Consider the following 21,687-nt stretch of genomic DNA (forward strand, 5'->3'; position numbering starts at 1 on the left):
AGACCCACTTCAGACCTAGGGACACATACAGACTGAAAATGAGGGGATGGAAAAAGATATTCCATGCAAATGGAAATCAGAAGAAAGCTGGAGTAGCAATACTCATATCAGATAAAATAGACTTTAAAATAAAGAATGTTACAGGAGACAAGGAAGGACACTACAAAATATTCAAGGGATCAATCCAACAAGATATAACAATTATAAATATATATGCACCCAACATTGGAGCACCTCAATACATAAGGTAACTGCTAACAGCTATAAAAGAGGAAATTGACAGTAACACAATAATAGTGGGGGACTTTAACACCTCACTTACACCAATGAACAGATCATCCAAAATGAAATTAAATAAGCAAACAGAAGCTTTAAATGACACAATAGGCCAGATAGATTTAATTGATATTTATAGAACATTCCATCCAAAAACAGCAGATTACACTTTCTTCTTAAGTGTGCACAGAACATTCTCCAGGAGAGATCACATCTTGGGTCACAAATCAAGCCTCAGTAAACTTAAGAAAACTGAAATCATATCGAGCATCTTTTCTGACCACAAGGCTATGAGATTAGAAATCAATTACAGGGAAAAAAACGTAAAAATTACAAACACATGGAGGCTAAACAATACGTTACTAAATAACCAAGACATCACTGAAGAAATCAAAGAGGAAATAAAAAAAATACCTAGAGACAAATGACAAAACACGATGATCCAAAACCTATGGAATGCAGCAAAAGCAGCTCTAAGAGGGAAGTTTATAGCTATACAAGCCTACCTCAAGGAACAAGAAAAATATCAAATAAACAATCTAACCTTACACCTAAAGGAACTAGATAAAGAAGAACAAACAAAACCCAAAGGTAGCAGAAGGAAAGAAATCATAAAGATCAGAGCAGGTATAAATGAAATAGAAACACAGAAAACAATAGCAAAGATCAATAAAACTAAAACCTCGTTATTTGAGAAGATTAACAAAATTGATAAACCATTAGCCAGACTCATCAAAAAAAAAAGAGGGAGAGAACTCAAACCAATAAAATTAGAAATGAAAATGGAGAAGTTACAATGGACACAGCAGAAATATATAGCGTCCTAAGAGAATACTATAAGCAACTCTATGTCAATAAAATGGACAACCTGGAAGAAATGGAAAAATGCTTAGAAAGGTATAACATTCCAAGACTGAACCAGGAAAAAATAGAAAATATGAACAGAGCAATCACAAGTAATGAAATTGAAACTGTGATTAAAAATCTTCCAACAGGGCTTCCCTGGTGGCGCGGTGGTTGGGAGTCCGCCTGCCGATGCAGGGGACGTGGGTTCGTGCCCCGGTCCGGGAGGATCCCGCGTGCCGCGGAGCGGCTGGGCCCGTGGGCCATGGCCGCTGGGCCTGCGCGTCCGGAGCCTGTGCTCTGCGGCGGGAGAGGCCGCAGCGGTGAGAGGCCCGCGTACCGAAAAGATAAATAAATAAATAAAAATAAATTAAAAAAAAAAATCTTCCAACAAACAAAAGCCCAGGGCCAGATGGCGTCACAGATGAATCCTATCAAACATTTAGAGAAGAGCTAACACCCATCCTTCTCAGACTCTTCCAAAAAATTGTGGAGCAAGGAATACTCTAAACTCATTCTATGAGGCCAGCATCACCCTGATACCAAAACCAGACAAAGACACTACAAAAAAAAGAAAATAAAAGGCCAATATCACTGATGAATATAGATGCAAAAATCCTCAACAAAATACTAGCAAACACAATCCAACAACACATTAAAAGGATCATACACCATGATCAAGTGGGATTTATCCCAGGGATGCAAGGATTCTTCAATATACGCAAAGTCAATCAATGTGATACACCATATTTAAAAATTGAAGAATAAAAACCATGTGATCATCTCAATAGATGCATAAAAAGCTTTTGACAAAATTCAACACCCATTTATGATAAAAACTCTCCAGTACTCACTTTGGTAGCACATATACTGAGATTAGAACGATACAGAGAAGATGAGCACGGCCCCTGTGCAAAGATGACATTCAAGTTCGTGAAGCATTCCATATTTAAAAAAAACAAAAACAAAACTCTCCAGAAAGTGGGCATAGAGGGAAACTACCTCAACATCATAAAAGTCATATACAACAAACCCACAGCAAACATCATTCTCAATGGTGAAAAACTGAAAGCATTTCCTCTAAGATCAGGAACAAGACAAGGATGTCCACTCTCGCCACTATTATTAAACATAGTTTTGGAAGTCCTAGCCATGGCAATCAGAGAAGAAAAAGAAAAAAAAGGAATACAAATTGGAAAAGAAGGAGTAAAACTGTCACTGTTTGCAGATGTCATGATACCATACATAAAGAATCCTAAAGACACCACCAGAAAACTACTAGAGCTAATCAATGAATTTGGTAAAGTTGCAGGATACAAAATTAACGCATAGAAATTTGTTGCATTCCTATAAACTAATGATGAAAAACCTGAAAGAGAAAGTAAGGAAACACTCCCATTTACCACTGCAACAAAAAGAATGAAATACCAAGGAATAAACCTACCTAGGGAGACAAAAGACCTGTATGCAGAAAACTATAAGACACTGATTAAAGAAAGTAAAGATGATACAAATAAATGGAGAGATATACCATGTTCGTGGATTGGAAGAACAAATATTGTGAAAATGACTGTACTACCCAAAGCAATCTACAGATTCAATGTAATCCCTATCAAATTACCAATGGCATTTTTTACAGAACTAGAACAAATCATCTTAAAATTTGTATGGAGACACAAAAGACCCTGAATAGCCAAAGCAATCTTGAGGGAAAAAAACGGAGCTGGAGGAATCAGACTCTCTGACTTCAGACTATACTACAATGCTACAGTAATGAAGACAATATGGTACAGGCACAAAAACAGAAACATAGATCAATGGAACAAGATAGAAAGCCTAGAGATAAACCCACGCACCTATGGTCAACTAATCTATGACAAAGGAGGCAAAACGATATACAATGGTGAAAAGACAGCCTCTTCAATAAGTGATGCTGGGAAAACTCGACAGCCACATGTAAAAGAATGAAATTAGAACATTCCCTAACACCATACACAAAAATAAACTCAAAATGGATTCGAGACCTAAATGTAAGACCGGACACTCTAAACCTCTTAGAGGAAAATAGGAAGAACACTCTTTGACATAAATCACAGCAAGATCTTTTCTGACCACCTCCTAGAGTAATGGAAATAAAAATAAAAGTAAACAAATGGGATCTAATGAAACTTTAAAGCTTTTGCACAGCAAAGGAAACCATAAACAAGACAAAAAGACAACCCTCAGAATCGGAGAAAATATTTGCAAACGAATCAATGTACAAAGAATTACTCTCCAAAATATATAAACAGCTCATGCAGCTCAATATTAAAGAAACAAACAATGCAATAAAAAAATGGGCAGAAGACCTAAATAGACATTTCTCTGAAGAAGACATACAGTTGGCCAAGAAGCACATGAAAAGGTGTTCAACATCACTAATTATTAGAGAAATGCAAATCAAAACTACAATGAGATATCACCTCACACCAGGTAGAATGGGCATCATCAGAAAATCTACAAACCATAGATGCTGGAGAGGGTGTGGAGAAAAGGGAACCCTCTTGCACTGTTATCGGGAATGTAAATTGATACAGCCACTATGGAGAACAGTATGGAGGTTCCTTAAAAAAACTAAAAATAGAATTACCATATGATCCACCAATCCCACTACTGGGCATATACCCAGGGAAAACCATGATTCAAAAAGACACATGCACCACAATGTTCACTGCAGCACTATTTACAATAGACACATCATGGAAGCAACCTAAATGCCCATCAAGAGACGAATGGATAAAGAAGATGTGGTACATATGTACAATGGAATATTACTCAGCCATAAAAAGGAACGAAATTGGGTCATTTGTTGAGACATGGCTGGATCTAGAGACTGTCATACAGAATGAAGTAAGTCAGAAAGAGAAAAACAAATATCGTATATTAACGCATATATATGGAACCTAGAGAAACGGTACAGAGAAACCGGTTTGCAGGGCAGAAACTGAGACACAGATGTAGAGAAGAAACGTATGGACACCAAGGGGGGAAAGCCACAGGGGGTGGGGGTGGGGGTGTGATGAATTGGGCAATTGGGATTGACATGTATACACTGATGTGTGTAAAATTGATGACTAATAAGAACCTGCTGTATAAAAAAATAAATAAAATTCAAAAATTAAAAATAAATTGCAGTGGCATTTTTCAAAGAAATAAACAATTCTGAAGTATGTATGGAATCAAAAAAGACCTTGAATAGCCAAAACAATCTTGAGAAAGAAGAACTAAGCTGGAGGCATCACACGCCCTGTTTTTGAACTATATTACAAAGCTATAGTAATCAAAAACAGTATGGTATTGGCACAAAAAAGACACATAGGTCAATGGAACATAATAGAGGCCAGATACAAACCCATACATACATAATCAGTTAATTTACCACAAAAGAATCAAGAATGTATGGTAGGGAAACAGTAGTGCCTTCAATAAGTGGAAGCTGCACAGCCACATGCAAAAGAATGAAACTGAACCTTTACCTTATACCATACACAAAAATTAACTCAAAATGGATTAAAGACTTGCATGTAAGACATGAAACCATAAAACTTCTAGAAGAAAACATAGGCAGTAAACTCCTTGATAGAGGTCTTAGCAATGATTTCTTTTTGGATTTGATACCGAGAGCAAAGGCAACAATAAACAAGTTTGACTACTTCATGCTATAAATCTTCTGCACAACAAAGGAAATCATCAACAAAATGAAAATGCAACCTACTGACTGGGAAAAAAAAATTTGCAAATCATATATCTAATAAGGGGTTGATATCCAAAATATATAAGGAACTCATACAACTCAACAGCAAAAACAAATAATCTGATTGCAAAATGGGAAGAGGATCTGAATAACATGTTCTAAAGAAGACATAGAGATGACCAACAGGTATGTGAAAAGATGTGCAACATCACTATCATCAGGTAAATGCAAATCAAAACCACAATGAGATATCACCTCACACTTGTCAGAATGGCTATTTTCAAAAAGACAAGAAATAACAAGTGTCGGTGAGGATGTGGAGAAAAGGGAACCCTTGTGCACTGTTGGTGTGAATGTAAATCATGCAGTCACCATGGAAAATAAGTACAGAAGTTGAACAAAAAAATTAAAAATAGAACTACCATATGAGCCAGCAATTCTACTTCTGGGTATTTAGCCAAAGAAAATGAAACACTAACTTGAAAAGATACATGCAACCCTAGCATGTATCTTGTTCACTGCAGCATTATTTACAATAGCCAAGATATGGAAACAATCTAAGTGTCCAGGGACAAATGAATGGATAAAGAAGATGTGGTGTATATATACAGTGGAATATTTTTTAGCCATAAAACAGAATGAAATCTTGTCATTTGTCACAACATGGATGAATCTTGAGGCCATTATGCTAAGTGAAGTAAGACAGACAGAGAAAGACAAATACCGTATCATTTCACTTATAAGTGGGATATAAACCAAAACCAAAACCAAAACAAAACAAAACAAAAAAGTTCATAGACACAGAGAACAGATTGGTGGGTGCCAGAGGCAGGAGGTGAGGAATGAGCAAAATGGGCAAAGTGAATTAAAAGTTACAAACCTCCAGTTATAAAATAAATACGTCTAAGAGATGTAAGGTACAACATGACAACCACAGTTAATGACACTGTAGTGCGTATTTGAAAGTTGCTAAGAGAGTAAAAGTTCTCATCACAAGAAAAAGAAATCTGTAACTATGTACAGGGGCAGATGTTAACTAGACTTATTGTGGTGATCATTTTGCAGTATATACAAATATATATCATTATGTTACACACCTAAAACTAATAATAGTGTATGTCAATTACACCTAAATAAAAATAAATTAATTTTTAAAGGGTAAATTACAATTAAAAAAAAACTTTATTTACAAAAACAGGTGGCATGTAGATTTGATCCTTGGGTTATATAGCATGTCAAGCCCTATTCTATTTCTATAGCTAGAAGTGATACTGAGTTGAAAATTTTTTCTGTAAAGCATTATAAATTATTCACATTGTCACATTTTGACCCTTTTTTATTGAACAATAATATTAGAAAGAAACAATGGCAGTCAATTAAAAGAATTCTAGAAAGCCTAACTTTTGTCTTAATCTTTCATTCAAAGAAGGAATTAGTTCAGTTTACCTAATTTATATTGACCTTTCTGTTTTTTGAAGGTCTTATTCAAAGGTTGAAACATGCATTCAACAAGCCATTAGCACTTTTGTTTTTGCAATAATATAATCATTTAAAGTGTGGTAAAAAAAAAAAGTACATGTGTTTGAAAAATTCTTTCTGTTACATAAGGTACATGATTAATATGCAAAATCAACACAAATGGGGTACTCAAAGGAGAGAGCATAAATGCCCAGAAAACTATAAGGATATGTTACCGTACCACTGCATGAATTTCTAAAGTTCAAAAAAGTCACTTGCCCTTTTAATATTATTGTAGCCAGCTGTACAGTTGGAAAGTACACTCACTGCTTATTCATCTTAATGCTATTTACGCACATCTCCAGAAAACAGAATGTCAGGGAGAAATCAGAGGCTGAGCTAGGACAGTAGACCAATGAGCATGCTTTATGACAGTTATGCTTAATTCACACCTTCAAGAAATAGAAAATTGGGATGCAACTCTAGCCATACATGTTCACACTTATTCATAAGTGGGAAAAGACAGGTGATTTGCATGAACCAGATCCATAAGAGCATATGGATTTGCTATCAACTGATATCAATGGGTCTCATAATAATTCCAGTTTAGACTCTGCCCTTAGAGATTATTTGTGCATTTAATTAGTATATGTACTCAATTTAACTCAAAGTGATGGTCAGATTAAGTACTTGGAGATAGATATGGCTATACAAATAAACACGGGCCCAGAAATTTCAAGATATTTTTGTGTCAGTGAATCTGGACTGTACTGTGTTCACCTTGACTAATAGTGAGCAGCCAGAAATGGCACTATGCCAGTTCTTCCCTAACCTTTAATAGGAGTGAAAATGCCCATTTTTCTTTCTCTTGAAATATTTGGTCTTGAAGCCCTGAACCATCATGTAAGAAGTCTGATATCCCTGAAGCTACCATGTTTTAAGGAAGCTCAAGTTAACCATGTAGAGAGGCATTGGGAAGGAAGGAAGGAAGGAAGGAAGGAAGGAAGGAAGGAAGGAAGGAAGGAAGGAAGGAAGGAAGGAAGAAAGGAAGGAAGATAGGAGGGGAGGGAGGGAGGGAGGAAGGAAGGAGTCGTCCAGCTGAGGCCCTAGGTATTGCAAAGCAGACAAGCCATCCTCACTGTCCTGTCGAATATCTTGTCCCAGATAATAATATTACAATCTTCTATTATGATAAATTGTTTTAAGCCAAAGAGTTTTGCAGTAATTTGCTAGGAAGCAATTGATAACCAGAATTCTCTCTATATTCCAATATCCTGTTTATTTCCTTGAGCAGTTAATATATGTGATTAACATTTAAAATTTTTTTAATTTACTTATTTAGTACCTATTTGTTTATGGAACAAAAAAAGTCTATAAAGGCAGAGGCACTACCTCTCTTAGACTTTCGGCACTGTCATGATGCTTGATGAGTTAGTTATCTGTTAAAGGAAGGAAAAGAGGGAGGTGATTTAATTGTTAGTAATAGCAGCTTTTAAAAATTAATCCAACATTTTACCATGCTTAAATATACAAGTGATACTCAGGTTGGTAGAAAATAGGATAGAAAAGTATTTTTTCATGTTTGATATTGTTTTCTAAATTATGTGGACAGGACTTTCATCTGCAACTTTTAGAATATCTTTTTTCAAAGTGGTTCCCAAAGTTATCAGAATTCTATTTTATGGTTACAAATTTAAAGATGCCTCACGATATCTTTAATGTTTTCCTACTAGTTAAAATTAATTTCCCCCAAATCACAAAGCAACATCATGATCTCAGTGACTGGAAAATATCACTGTGAGCTATGTATTTCTTCTAAAATGGTATTTTTTACAATTGTCAATGCACTTTCTTTCCTTTAGTAGTCTCTCTTGTTCTAATAAGCAAATGAAGAACCAGAGTCACTTACCAATAGACATTTCTTGATAAAAGTTCACAAGTATGAACTCTACATTTAAATCTGGAATTCCTCCAGGTAGATTTAGTAATAATACCAACAAATGTTTGAGGAGAGTGCTGTCAGGTTTATACATTGCCACACTCTGCTTTCGAGGGAGCAGAAGGCAAAACAAGAGAAGCAAAAGCCAGACGCTCTAAAAGTTTAGCTCAGATAAATTTCTCAATATTTTTCATATAGTAAAAATGAGGTCATATGCCAAATTTAAGAGGCCAATTTTTTATAAGGATTGAGATTAATTCCTCATTACCATTTTTTAAAAGACCTAAGCTTGGAGCAAAGACTTTGGAATGTGCAAAGCAGAGCTTCACACAGGTTTTATCTCACGCAACCACAGTATTCTCCAATATCCTTGATTTATCTATGTGTTCATAGGGCAAATATAAGATTATGGTAAAAAATCAGTAGTGACACAGTGTTGAAAGTGCACCATTTATAAAATCTGAATTGACACTCAGGAAATGTTTCTATGATTGGACTCAACCAAATTTGGTGACACATATCTTTCATCACCATGTTCCTATATCCCATTATTCAAAAAGCTGAACATATATATGCAACTGTTCTTGATATATGGGAAATATTCATATGCCTTTAAGCTGCTAACCATGGTATTTCTTTACTTAGAAATGTTCTATATGTTAAATAACACCCATCAATGGACATCCATCTCATGTTTCCTTTCCCATGAAGCCTTGTCTCATTACCTCAATGAGAAGTATTTTGTTCCTTCTCAGAACTTCAACTGTATTTTATCTATGCTACTGTCATACTTATCCAGACTCTGCTTTTGTTATAATTAGTTGAAAAGCACCCTATTTTGCAAGGAAATTATAAACTCATTGAGCAAAGGGTCTTTTTTCTTTTTCTTTACATTTGTGTTCAACACTACATAGCATGTAATACCCAGTAAGAAGTACTCGATAAAGACTTGGTATGTAAGTGGATTGATTTAGTAAGATTTTTCATACTGTACTAGGCTTTCAGCTACATGATATACTTCTTCAGACAGTGAGTTAATTTATTAATAGTTTTTAAAATAAATTAGATTATCAGGTTGGTTTAAATCACCCAAGAGGGACCAAAAATAATGAGACACAGGTCAGATATATTCTTATGGGAAGCAGAAGCTATCACGGAAGGCCAAAAGAGTAGGAAATAGAACTAATCAAGGTGATGTGCATAAGGAAATAGAACTAATCAAGGTGATGTGCATTAAGAGATATTATAATAGGAGACACTGAAGCCTTTTTTTGTTTTTAAGTGATACAATAATATCCCTACTTTTTTGGGGAAACTTTTCAAAGACAAGTGAGAAGAGGCTTCCACTGATGAGAAGCTGATGAGAAGTAAACATTGTGTAGATAACTAAAGTTGAATTTTGTGAATAAAATAATTTCCACTCCTAGCAACACATAGATCAAAATTTGTTGAAGCTTTAAATCTATGTTATAGTATTTATTAATTTAACTGAACTGCAATAAATATGAAAAATAGATATATCAATTGGTATCATAGAAGTATTCTATCTTTTTGCAATGGTAAAATGTATACACACACACAAACACACCCACACACATTTTGCCAAAATGGTGTTGAATTTAGTTCTGACATATAGCCAAAGTGTCTGGATCATAAAAAAAATAGTAATGGACAGAAGTTAAAGGATTCTGAAATAGACACAAAACTAAGAGACAAAAAAAAAGACTTTTTCTTTTACTCTTCTGTACAGTTAGGTAGGACCATATAATTAAGTTGTGGCCAATGAATTGTGAGTGATGTGATGTGGTCACTTCCAGGCCCAAAGAAGTGCCCCCCACCATGCTCCTACTTTTTCCCTCCTTTAGTGACCTTAGAGTCGTCTGATCCATTTGGCATAGTACCAGGTTGAAACAGAGTCACCTGACTAGCATAAGACTATAAAGTAAACAAGAGTAAAATTACATTTTGAGTTAAGTCACTAGGAGTACATGAGTTGACTAACAGGTCATCTTGCAGTAATTACCAAGAATAATACCAGCAATTTAAGTTTTAATATTTGATTCTACAGTCTATAACATTATGAAATCAAATCCTTTTTGGGTTGGGTAGAAATGATTCTGTTTTTAGAATTACCTATTAATATTTTTCACTCCTCTATGTGAAGCTAAGAAAAAAAATCCATTGAGCTTAGAATTCATGATTTGTTTTAAAAATATTAAATGAGACTATTTGAAAATAATATGCTTTTATTCATATCAGCTGTCAAATATAGTTTCTTAAATTATTAAATAAAGTCCCAACCATAAAAGTCATATATTTGACTTATTTGGTAAGTTAAGATGGCCAAAATATTTATATAAATGTGTATGTTGCTTATTGAAATACTTACATATGTTCACTGAATAGTGAGGATCATTATTACAAGTTTAAGTATGTGCATTTCCTGACCAATACAGTATAACTTCACAATATCCATTTATCTTTTCTGAAAAGAGAAAGAAAAATATGATTCTCCACTCCAGACACATTGCCCAATGGCTGACATTATGGAAATATAAGAAAGTTCACATTATTATTATTAGTTTTCACCTAGTTGCAAGGCCATTACATGAAATAAAAATTCTATTTTTACTTTCCAGTTGTGCTTATAATGATATCTAATCTTATAGTTTTCATTCTGTCATAAAATATATAGAAAATCTGCAGTGATACCTATTGAATACATTGAGTTTTGTGGTTTTTTTTTTTTAATTCTGACTAATGAATAACATTCAAATGCTTGCAGAAGCAAACACACAGAGGTGCACTGTGAAACAGTGGCTTAAGAGGAGTCCACATAGTACTAGCAAACACCCTATAGCACTTACTGAGTCAGCCATGGATACATGTGCTTTTCCATTCTTCCTGTGTCCTTAAAATAACTTTAGCAGGTTAGTATTACTCATATACTGAAGATGAGAAAATGAAGCACAAAAATGTTAACTAACTTGTCGGAGGTCACATAACTAGTATGTGGTGGAGGCAGGTTTTAAACTTAAGAAATGTGGTTCCAGGGTTCATATAATTAATCAAAGCATTATTCTCTCAAATTATTTCAGCACAGACAAAAGATTATCTTTATCCCAAGGGCCTTGAGTTTGACTGCTTTTTATTTATATGTCTCCCCATGGCTGAGCAGAGCCCCTGGAACACAGCAGTCATTCAAAAAGGATTTTGACTTGAATTAAGGAATTAAGGGAAGATGACACTTCAGATATCTGTTCCCTCATAAAAAAGCATATTAATATCTGTAGAGCAGAATCAAAACAACTCTTCACAAATTTGAAAACCCATGGCAGTAATCTGTTTTTATTCCAAAATTCAACAAGATACTAAGCTGGCATGCCTTTTGGAAAGTAGATGGGGAATTTAAGCAAAAATAGATGAGATAATTAAACACTCATGTAGGACATATGGCTTAGAGATAGCCTCTCCCTAGAAACTAGTCATTCGCAAAGGGAAGGGAGGATGTGAAGAAAGGTTTCTGAGAATGTGCCCATGGATCGTGGCCAATAGCATACATGAAGGGTCTTTATTCTTAAAAGTAAAGAAACCTCATAATTATTCATACCTGAGATCACCCAGAGCCAAAGTGTTCCCTGTGATTGGGTAAGTAACTCATTGGTCAGAGGAAAATCACCATGAAACACAGAGGGTTCTTTTCTTCTCTGATTACAATGTCACACCTTTTCTTTTTCAGTCACTTTACCCCTAATTTTTGTTTTCATTATTTGTTTAATTTAATTTCTTAGAAAAGCTATGTCATAAGCCATCTGATGACTTTGTAAATGCAAAGATCCAATGTTGTGGAACAGACACTCTAATGACATAGTGTTTAGTGTTCCCAAAAGCAGGAGACAGATGAAGAGAAACGGTGAACCGGCAACCTTAGCATAATTAAGACAAGCCTGAGTGCTTGCCATGGTGCCATTACATTAATCTCACATCAGTGGCACCTGGCTAAAATTTATGAGATATGTAAAAGGGGCCTTTCCAACTGACCTTGATAAGGCAGAGTTATTTATCACGTGAGAGAATAGTCAGCAAGCTAGGGAGAATGAGGTATATTAGAAACAAGTTGGCAGAGAGATTTAAGGGCAGTGGGCTGCAAGACACCTTGACAGAAGAGATCAAGTATTTTCAGTACTATGAGCTTTAAGCATCCTTGATAAGTAAAACATAAAATCATGCATCATGTCAATAAGCAATATATATAAGAAGGGGTAACAGTAAACGCCAAGTTTTAAACCATGCCAGTTCATTCATTTAATATTCTTTTAAATATTTGTTTATTGAACTCATGAGACTTTGTGACTACAATGGATTCCAAGTGATTTCACACCCAAATAAGTAAGTAAAATATATTCACTGTGAGTTCTTTGATGGTGCTGTCTCATCTTATTTATCATTGTATTTCCATGGCCTAGTATAGAGTCCGGAACATTTGGGTCCTAATAAATCACCAGATCTTTCTATGGCTGGCTGCTTCTTGTTCTTCAAGTCTCAGTTCACATATCACCTCCAAAGAGAGGTCTTCCCTGATCACCCCATCAAAAAGACTTACCACTATATGGAAATAGCTTTTGTATTGCCTATACATTTATTATTTTCTTTTCCTCTCTGGACTCAAGGTCCCATCTTTCCTATTCACCTTTATATGCCAATATAGATCCAAAACCTAGAAAATAACATGATAGGTGCTTAATAAATATATGTCAAATGAATGAAAGGGTGTTTATTAAATAAATGGTGGATATTTTAAAACAGAATAACGATTATTATGCTTAAAAATATATTTTGAAAAGTATATACTTTTATTTTAAACCATTGTGTTATCAATAATAACAAACTTTAAAAATCTGATCATGGCAATCCTTCACTGAAACTTCATTGTGATAAAAATTAGTATCAAATTAATCTATTCTTGATTATTTATTTTAAAAAATCTCAGACCTTTTCAGCAGCAGTCACTAGTGTTGTCAAATATGAGAAGACTTCTTAGGTCATAACCAGTTTTGTAATTCAAATATTTCAACAAGAAATAAGGAGGGAAACAAAGTACTTTTTGTTGTTGTTGGAATTTGTTTATTCTACTTCCATATAAAATGTACCACATATAATCATGGTAGCTATAATCCATAGAAATTGCCATAATATTCATGACATTTTATTTCTGTTCATGGGCCAACTATTCAGCACAAGGGTCCTTTATTTTATTTTTGTGTAATGGACAATTTGAAGATTTCTTTTTAGTTTTACCAAATGTAATTGAATTTATACTTCTACTAAAACAGAGATGGATGGATAAAATTTTGTCTTTATACAATGAAAGCCTTATGGCCTTTTCAGTGAGGGGGAACAGCAACACAGCTTTAGAGTTTCACATAGGAAAACCACATTGGGTCAAGTAGACCTGAATGTTTTTAGGCCACACCAATATCAAAATGGATTTGTACATTTAAATTCTGCTTCTCTATCATCTCATATTTCATAATTCTTCTATGCAAAAGCACAGAATAGCTAAAAATCAGTAAATCACACAAAACAAACTTTCTAGACTTTCACTATACCTTAAAACCATAGTTTTAAAAGTTAGGTATATTTGGCAGTGGTTAATTTAAAATGAAAGCAGAAAAGCAATATTTACTTTAAAAAATGCCCATATTATTTAAATGAATAAAACAATATTTGAAAGAAAACTTGACTTGCCTCACTTCCTCGCATAATTGGTCACTTTAAAAATCCAATTAACCTTCATAATCATACAGAAAATTAACCACTTATAATATTTGTTTGGATTCTGGAGCTCCATTCTGGATCTATGTCAGAGGTACAGGATATAACAATACCTCAGGGATCATAAAAGTTTTGGATTGTTTCCTTTGCATGTTCATTGCAGATTATAAAATTCACACTTGTGAGAGAAGTATTTTAAAATTAACTATATGAGAATAATTAAACATTGTTCATTTCATGTGAATTTGTGCACATTTTAATGCAACATAACAACATTGATTATTAATTAAACATTTTATAAATAATAATACGCTGTGAGGGTAGAAGAGAGAGAGAATTACTACACTGAATGGCTCCATTTGAATTGAATTTCTTTTGCTTTCTAGAACTTTTGCAGACAATAATATAATGATCTATAAAATATTAGATTTAACATTTGTTGAACTTATATAGTTCTGTCAGCTCTCCACTTAAATCTACTTCTTAGCATTATTAAAATTCCATAAGGAAAATATTTAAACTGCCTGCAAATAGTAGAATGTTGCTGATTTCTATTTGCAATGGGAATGTTGAGAGAGCGTAAAAGGGGAGATACAGTTTATATTTCATAATTCTGTAACGTAACGATCCTACTTTATTAAAGACAATCAGCTGCACACATAATTATCATCATCAAAGCAATAACTGTTCATAATGATTCCAAGGCTAATTCAACGACCATCTTATTTCTGTTCATCCTAATCCCATCAATTTTTCTCTAACTGTCTTCATATTAATTTAATGAGATAACTTTTGCTTTTCTAATTAGTCAAAGGACCAGTGGGATCATTCTCCCTCAAAAATATGCCAATGTAACAGACTTACTATTCTTTCAAAAGTTGGTGAAACTTGATCATTTTCATTGTTTGTGTTGAAATACAAACTTTTCCCTTTAAAATTAAATTGGAATCTCAAGAACGCACAGGTCATTAGCTTCTAGAGAGAGTACTTAATTTAAGGACAATACTTTAATCTAGGAAACGGCACAAAAAGTCCTTGCATAAATAGGCTAAAAATGCTTAATAGTAAAAGATAAATGTGATTGCAGTCTAAAGTTTTAGAAAAGAAGTATTTTTCCTAACAGAACTCAGAACTCAATTCTTTTTCTTTTTTTTTCTCTAATTGTCTCTCCCTACCACAGTACTTGAATATGTTCCATGCGGATCAGGAATTCTGTCAGTTTTGTTCACTTCTACATCCTCCTAGAGTAGTCCCTGGCACATAACAACAGTTATTGGCCCTACATTCATTATTAAGTGAATGGATGGATACATGAATGAGTGAAAGGCCAAGATCTGCACTTTCTTGACTAAATCACACCCATAAGGCATCACCTGTGATTTCCAGTTATTGTTTAAAGTGGACAAAGACTCTTATAAAAGCAATCTGAGTTCGAAGTCTTTCTAGGCCTTTATGCAAATTTTTAATTGTTTCTCACCCACACCTAATTGAACAGTTTTACTATTTATATTTTTTCTGTTAAAATTATTAAGTAATATTTACTGAGTGAAACTTGAGTGAGAAAAGTCAATTCTGTGTTCTTGCTTTTTTTTTTTTTATAAGACATGATTCAGATGGCAGTTCAAGCAGCATATTCATTCATTTAACAGATTTTGGTTGGTTGGTTTACCTTCTGACTCCCTTCATCCATTCATTTTTAACAAAGCTCAAACAACGTACAGAATAATTTTGGTCTTCATAACTGAATTACAATGGAGAGAAATTTTTCCTAAAAAGAACTGATGTCAAATAAGTTGCTTGAAAATAAAACAAGATCCTAAATCACAATGTGATGCCAACATACACTGAATAAACAATGAGGGGTGGTAGCTCACTACCTGTTTGAACACCAGCCAATCCAGGTTGCTCTCACAAATGCAGTAGTTGTCAGGTATACAGGCAGTTTTTACTAGTAGCACATGCTCATCAATTTGTTCCTATGGCAACCAATATATATATATTTTAAGGTAAGCCATGAAAATCAGTTCTGTCAAAACCAGGCGCCTTACCTCAGGGCACCTGAAGTCAGAATGGTTAATTCATTTTAAATGTTCAAAAGAAACCAAAAATCTTTAACACATGCTGGAAGGTTAATGAAGAATGAAGTGGTTAATAAATAGTTTCCCCAATGACAAATGTGAAAAAAAATCAATATTAAATATCTTAACTTTTTAATAATAAATCAAGCTAAAGCTTGACCAGTCACTTTTTAAAGTTAAAAGCAGTTGCTCACAAACATGTCTTAAATGTCTTTCATACATTTTTTTTTCTGAAGTGAGCAATATTTTTTATTTGGAATGTTGTAGCCAGATAACTTTATTCACCCCAAAGTTGATTCCAGAGCAATGGAATTAGGTAATAGAAAGAAGGAAGCCACAGTGAAAAAAACATGTAGAACTTGTAATGAAAGCATGAGGAATGGAATTAAACTTAAAGAAGGACTGAAGACTTGGAAACAGACCATTAGAACCAGGTGGAACCCTGGAAATCTATTGACTCAAAGCTTCCATTGCAGATATCAGAAACTGAGGGTCAGAGAAGGTAAGTGGCTTGCACATGACAAAAAGAATCAGAACTGGATCAGTGGACTTGACTCACTTGGTTCTGTACTCTCTATACTCTTCATTTTTTGACACAAAAACAATGGATTTGAGGGGGGGGAATGGTAAAAAAAATGGGGGGGGGGAATCACATTCCTATAGGAATTACTTACTAAAACTATTCTTCCCATTTGCCCTAAGTTGTATCAATAGCCCCTCATTTTTCTTGTTCTAAACATCACAATTATAATTTTAAAAATAATTTGAAAGGGTCACAGATCTAAATTTTCTCTTCTCCCTACTCTGATTAGTTTACTAGTTTCATCAATATTATATAGCTGATTTTCTTTAAAAGATCCTGATGAATTTGCTTCTTTCTATACATAATATTTAAAACAGGACGTGAATTACTGTATTTGTAAAATATAATAGTTAGATGTTGTATAAATTAGTGTATCATTTAAAAGGCATGCAGTAGGTAAAAACTGTTCTCTAAAATTATAACCTTTTATCAGACTAAAAGACTTTCTTCTAAATTAATGCCACACCTAGTCAAATACAGATATTTGGGAAATGGAAATCATCCACCTCACCACTGATTCCTTTGTAACCATGAATTTCTTTAAAATTGTATTTGTATTAGTCAGGCTTACCACAGGTTCTTGTCCCAGCTCTGTCACTGAGTCACTTTATGACCAAGTTTATATTCACTTTAGCTTTCTGGATTTCATTTCCCTTACCTATAAACTGAGGAAGCTGGAAAAAAGTTACACCTGCAATCCTGCCACATTAATCTTTAAACGGACAGAGCTGCATTATATGACATGGTCTAAATAGCAGAATAGCCTATTTCAGGATTACATAGTCTATTATAACACTAGACTATTAATTGTAATAGTCTATTACAATAGTCTATTTCAGACCATCAGAGAACATTATGATAATCTGAGAATTTGGGCACTTTCTTAAATAAAACTTCTAAATGATCAAATTATTTATTGCAATGTTGGGTATGTATGACATGAAATAATTTTAAAATATATGTTTACACCCTGGCACACAAGATATACATGTGTGTGTGTGTGTGTATATATATATATATATATATATATATATATATATATATATATATTAGTTTTATAAATTCATCATGTGTTCAATGGCATAGATTTTGCAGCCTGGTTTAAACAATGATTTTAATATAGTACTTTATAACACATTGAAGCAGAGTTGCACAAATTATCCTGGTTACTATCTTGAAAGGTAAATAGGCCTAAAATTCTACTACGTCACACATATAGGCACAAAATTTGAATGAACAGAAAGTTGCTGTTTAGGAAATGATAGAAAAATAATATAATAATTTAAGCTTTATGGTATTTAATTAACCACATAGTGTGCCACAGAGACTTCGGGGCTTTAAATGAAGAAATTTTCTAGAAACAATGCACTGCCTTGTAAGGCGAGAACAAGATGGTAAAGAACTGAAAGAAACCAGAGTTACCCAGATGGCTGGAACACAGAGAGCTTGGGCAAGTGATACAAGTGAAATGGATAAGTGTGACTAATACAAATAAAAATTTTAAGAAATTCATGGTTATCCTTTTTCCGCAAATACCAGTCACAGCTGTTAATAATGATCAGGCTAAAGTAGCTCAATGAACTCTTGAAATCACTTTTTCCCCCAATATCTGTCTTTATCATCACAACAACCTGTGATACGGTGTTATCACCCTAATTTATTACAGAAGGACACAGGCTCTGAGAGATGTTGTGACTCGTCTGAAGTCACATACATAACTTGAGACTGTCCATCACATTTATTTCAGAAACACTTCAAAACAAGTAAGGGTAAATGATATGTTTGCTATTCACTATGGACAAAAGTAATAGAATCTATTTTATACCACTGAACATTGTTTTCCCAACTTGACTAACTTCTGGAATCATTAGAGTCACTTGAGATTTTTCTGGCTCCTCCCCAGACCCACTGAATCAGAATCTCCAGGGAAGGCGCCTGGGAATTTGTATTTTTAAGTGTCTCCCCAGGTGATTTTGGTAATTAGCCAAGTTCTGGAGACCCTAGTAGTACAACTGAAAGTTAAGAGGATGCTGTCTTATAAGTTTAGATGTTTAAAAGCAAAATGCACCTATTATAAAATTAACCCAATCCAGTTTCTCTCTTTCACAAACAGGCAAGATAGATGTATTTGTCACAAGTGAGTAGACAAACTGCCAAATACTACCTATATTTCTGGGTCAGAGACAGATTGGAACTCTACCAAGAGAAACTGGGCATTCATACTTGGTCTATTTCCATGGCAGGGACAAAACAATTCTAATCTCACGGATCTTTTCATTAAAGAATAAAGCAATCTCAGGGCATTAACTGCTGACAGTAATGCAGATCATGGATTTCACGGATTAACCAAAGCACAAACAATCTAGAACATGTCCACAGAATAATTCTTTGTGTAGTACAGGAGGCAAAAAAGTAATCAGTCTGAGTTGAACTGTTGGGTTTAGTTACTCAATATAACATTTGTCATTTAAGAATTCATATGCCCATCAGCATAGCAACAGTCTCTCATAAATGCTTAGAGGTTCTCTGTTATGATAGCACATAATGTGAACAGTACTCCACCGCTGTTGAAGCACTTTCACATATATTAGCACACTTTATCCTTACAATAGAGCTGTGAAGTGGATAGGAACCCTCAACAAATTGAAAGGATTATTATAATTAAAATGTATTCTTAGCAGAATGCAAATGTCCTGAGGTGTATCTGATTTACTTTTGGTTTCATGCAAAACAAGATATATATCACCCCTTACACTCTGTGAAAAACAATTTTCAACTCTAAAATATTCATTAAATTCTTCTTGTTAAATGGAAAATGATTTATGCAATGCTGATTTAAATGCTGAATTTGAGTTTAAAAAAGAAAGTGAATCAAGTAACCAGGCTTTACTACTTTAAATATCAAGCATATAGATCCTGAATTATTTCATCAAAACAGTTTCTCAGCTCTACCAAAGGCTAGGTCCTTTTCCCTATACAGTGGCTCAGCTAAAGAATAGAGACTATAGTGAAATAGTACAGTGAATATTTTGTTCATGAAAATTTTGAATTTTTTTAAATTAATATTTTTCTACAGGTTAATTAAAACTCAAATCCAAAGTTGCTATTTTTATCATTTTTGTTCACCAGCAATTTTGCCCTTTATCCTTCCTTACTAAAATCCCAAATTTCTAACATTGTCTCAGTATTACTTTTTCTGTTAGAAGGACTTCAAAGATAAACTTTGAAAAAAAATTTTTTTTCCAGATAAAGTGAGCATAGCTAGGAAAGTTACCATGTGAAGAGAACACTATTAAAGCCAAATATTCAAATACCAATTACAATAAAGAACTACTTAGGCACACAATAATTTATCAAAGTTATTATTCAACTTCATACTATCAACAGGTTCAGAAACAATATAAGTTTTTCTCATGAGAGACACTCCATCTGAGTTGCTAATTAAATAACTTTTGTACAGTTCCTTTTCTTCCCTGCACAAAAGGTCTTTATTTCCCCTCCTTTCTTGCTCTCCTTCCTTCTTTGTTGATACTGTTTACTTCCAAGCCTGCCTCTGAGCTCTCTGTCTAATTAGCTCTTGATAGATCTACTGCCCTGTTTCCACAAACATTTAATTCTGCCATCAGTGCCATTTACATTACAGCATGTTGCATTGTCTTTTACCAGCCTAATTTTGTTTGAGTGAATGTAAATCCCATTAAACAGTCACCTATTAGACTGTGGCATATAAACTCCAAAAGCCTCTTTATTACAAGAGTTTCACTTAAGGCCCAACTGATAAAAGATTTCTGGGACATTTCAATTTGTGATTGACTTCAAATATTCTGTCTGCTTTAAGCTTAGGCAGCTCATTTTTTTCAAAGTGTTTGACAGAGTATTTGAGTATCTTTCAAATTGTAGATTCCATAGCATAATGTAATAAACATCGGTTGTTTGTTGGCTTTAGAAAAAATATATATTTACTTATACCTAAACATATGTTAAAGATGTATCTTTCGCCTTTTACTTATTTTATTTTCCCCTTGGTAATATGACTCTATTATTTTCAAAAGATTTCATGATGATGTTTACAAATATCAGGCTGGCTTGCAGATCCCTCTGGAAAGAGCTCTTCTTAAATATTAAATAACTGTTCAGCAAAGGTGTTTTCTGATGAGTTTTCTGAAGAGGGGTAAGACATAGCATTCTAAGATGCAGTCTATCCAAAGGCAAGCAGATGCTGGCATCAGAGACAGCTTCCTCTCATAACTTGAATGCAATTTGATAGCCCAAAACAAGAGAAACAAGATTTCAGAGATCATTAAAAGTTCTGGAAAGACACAGTAATAGCCAATTATCAGGGTTAGTGATATTTATACCAATATACTCAATCAGATTAGTGCCAAGTACTGGTTTCTATCTAAGTGAGGGCTCAGTATAGACTTTCCCCAAAGCCCAGTGAATCATTCAGCACTATGGTCACATCATTGTATGGTTTAAAGGATGAGAATGGCTTTCTTTCCATTTCCTCCTGGTAATAAACTCAGAAATGCACCCATGAAGTACAAACCCTCATGCACAAAATTATTTCTCACTCCTGCAGTCTTGTCAAAGCCAATATTTCAGGAAAGCACAGGTTGCTGAAGGGGACTGTGATTTTTTGCCTGCTGTGAGTCTCTAAGGACTACAAACATTCCAAAAGAGACTGTAGCCAAAATTGTTAATAACTTCACACAGCGCTTTTGCCATGATGACAAAATCCACAAGACTAAATAGGTAATGGGTTTGGTGTTAAGTCACAGCTATTTGTTTAGGAATAAAAATATGTATGGTATCAAATGCTAGTTATGGAGTCAACCTGGATTAAGAATTTAAACAATCATGGATATGATTTTGACAAAAATATGGACTGTAAAGTGATTAATTATTAATAGACATTCAGTTTGTTGTAATAAACATAAAAGAAGATCAGTGAAGTACTTAAAGTGGATGGTTTATGTTATTTTAATAGCATAAAGGGAAG

At 34.0% G+C, this 21,687-nt stretch overlaps 1 non-coding gene across 1 annotated transcript; it reads left to right on the plus strand.

Annotated features, from left to right (window-relative positions):
* Positions 1-1,965: 1,965 nt before the first annotated feature.
* On the plus strand, positions 1,966-2,072 carry LOC136126220 (U6 spliceosomal RNA). The gene has a single exon (XR_010656108.1). It is a non-coding gene; the product is annotated as a U6 spliceosomal RNA (small nuclear RNA).
* Positions 2,073-21,687: the final 19,615 nt, after the last annotated feature.

The sequence above is a fragment of the Phocoena phocoena genome, chromosome 7 (assembly GCF_963924675.1).
Source record: "Phocoena phocoena chromosome 7, mPhoPho1.1, whole genome shotgun sequence".
NCBI classification, from domain to species: Eukaryota; Metazoa; Chordata; class Mammalia; order Artiodactyla; family Phocoenidae; genus Phocoena; species Phocoena phocoena.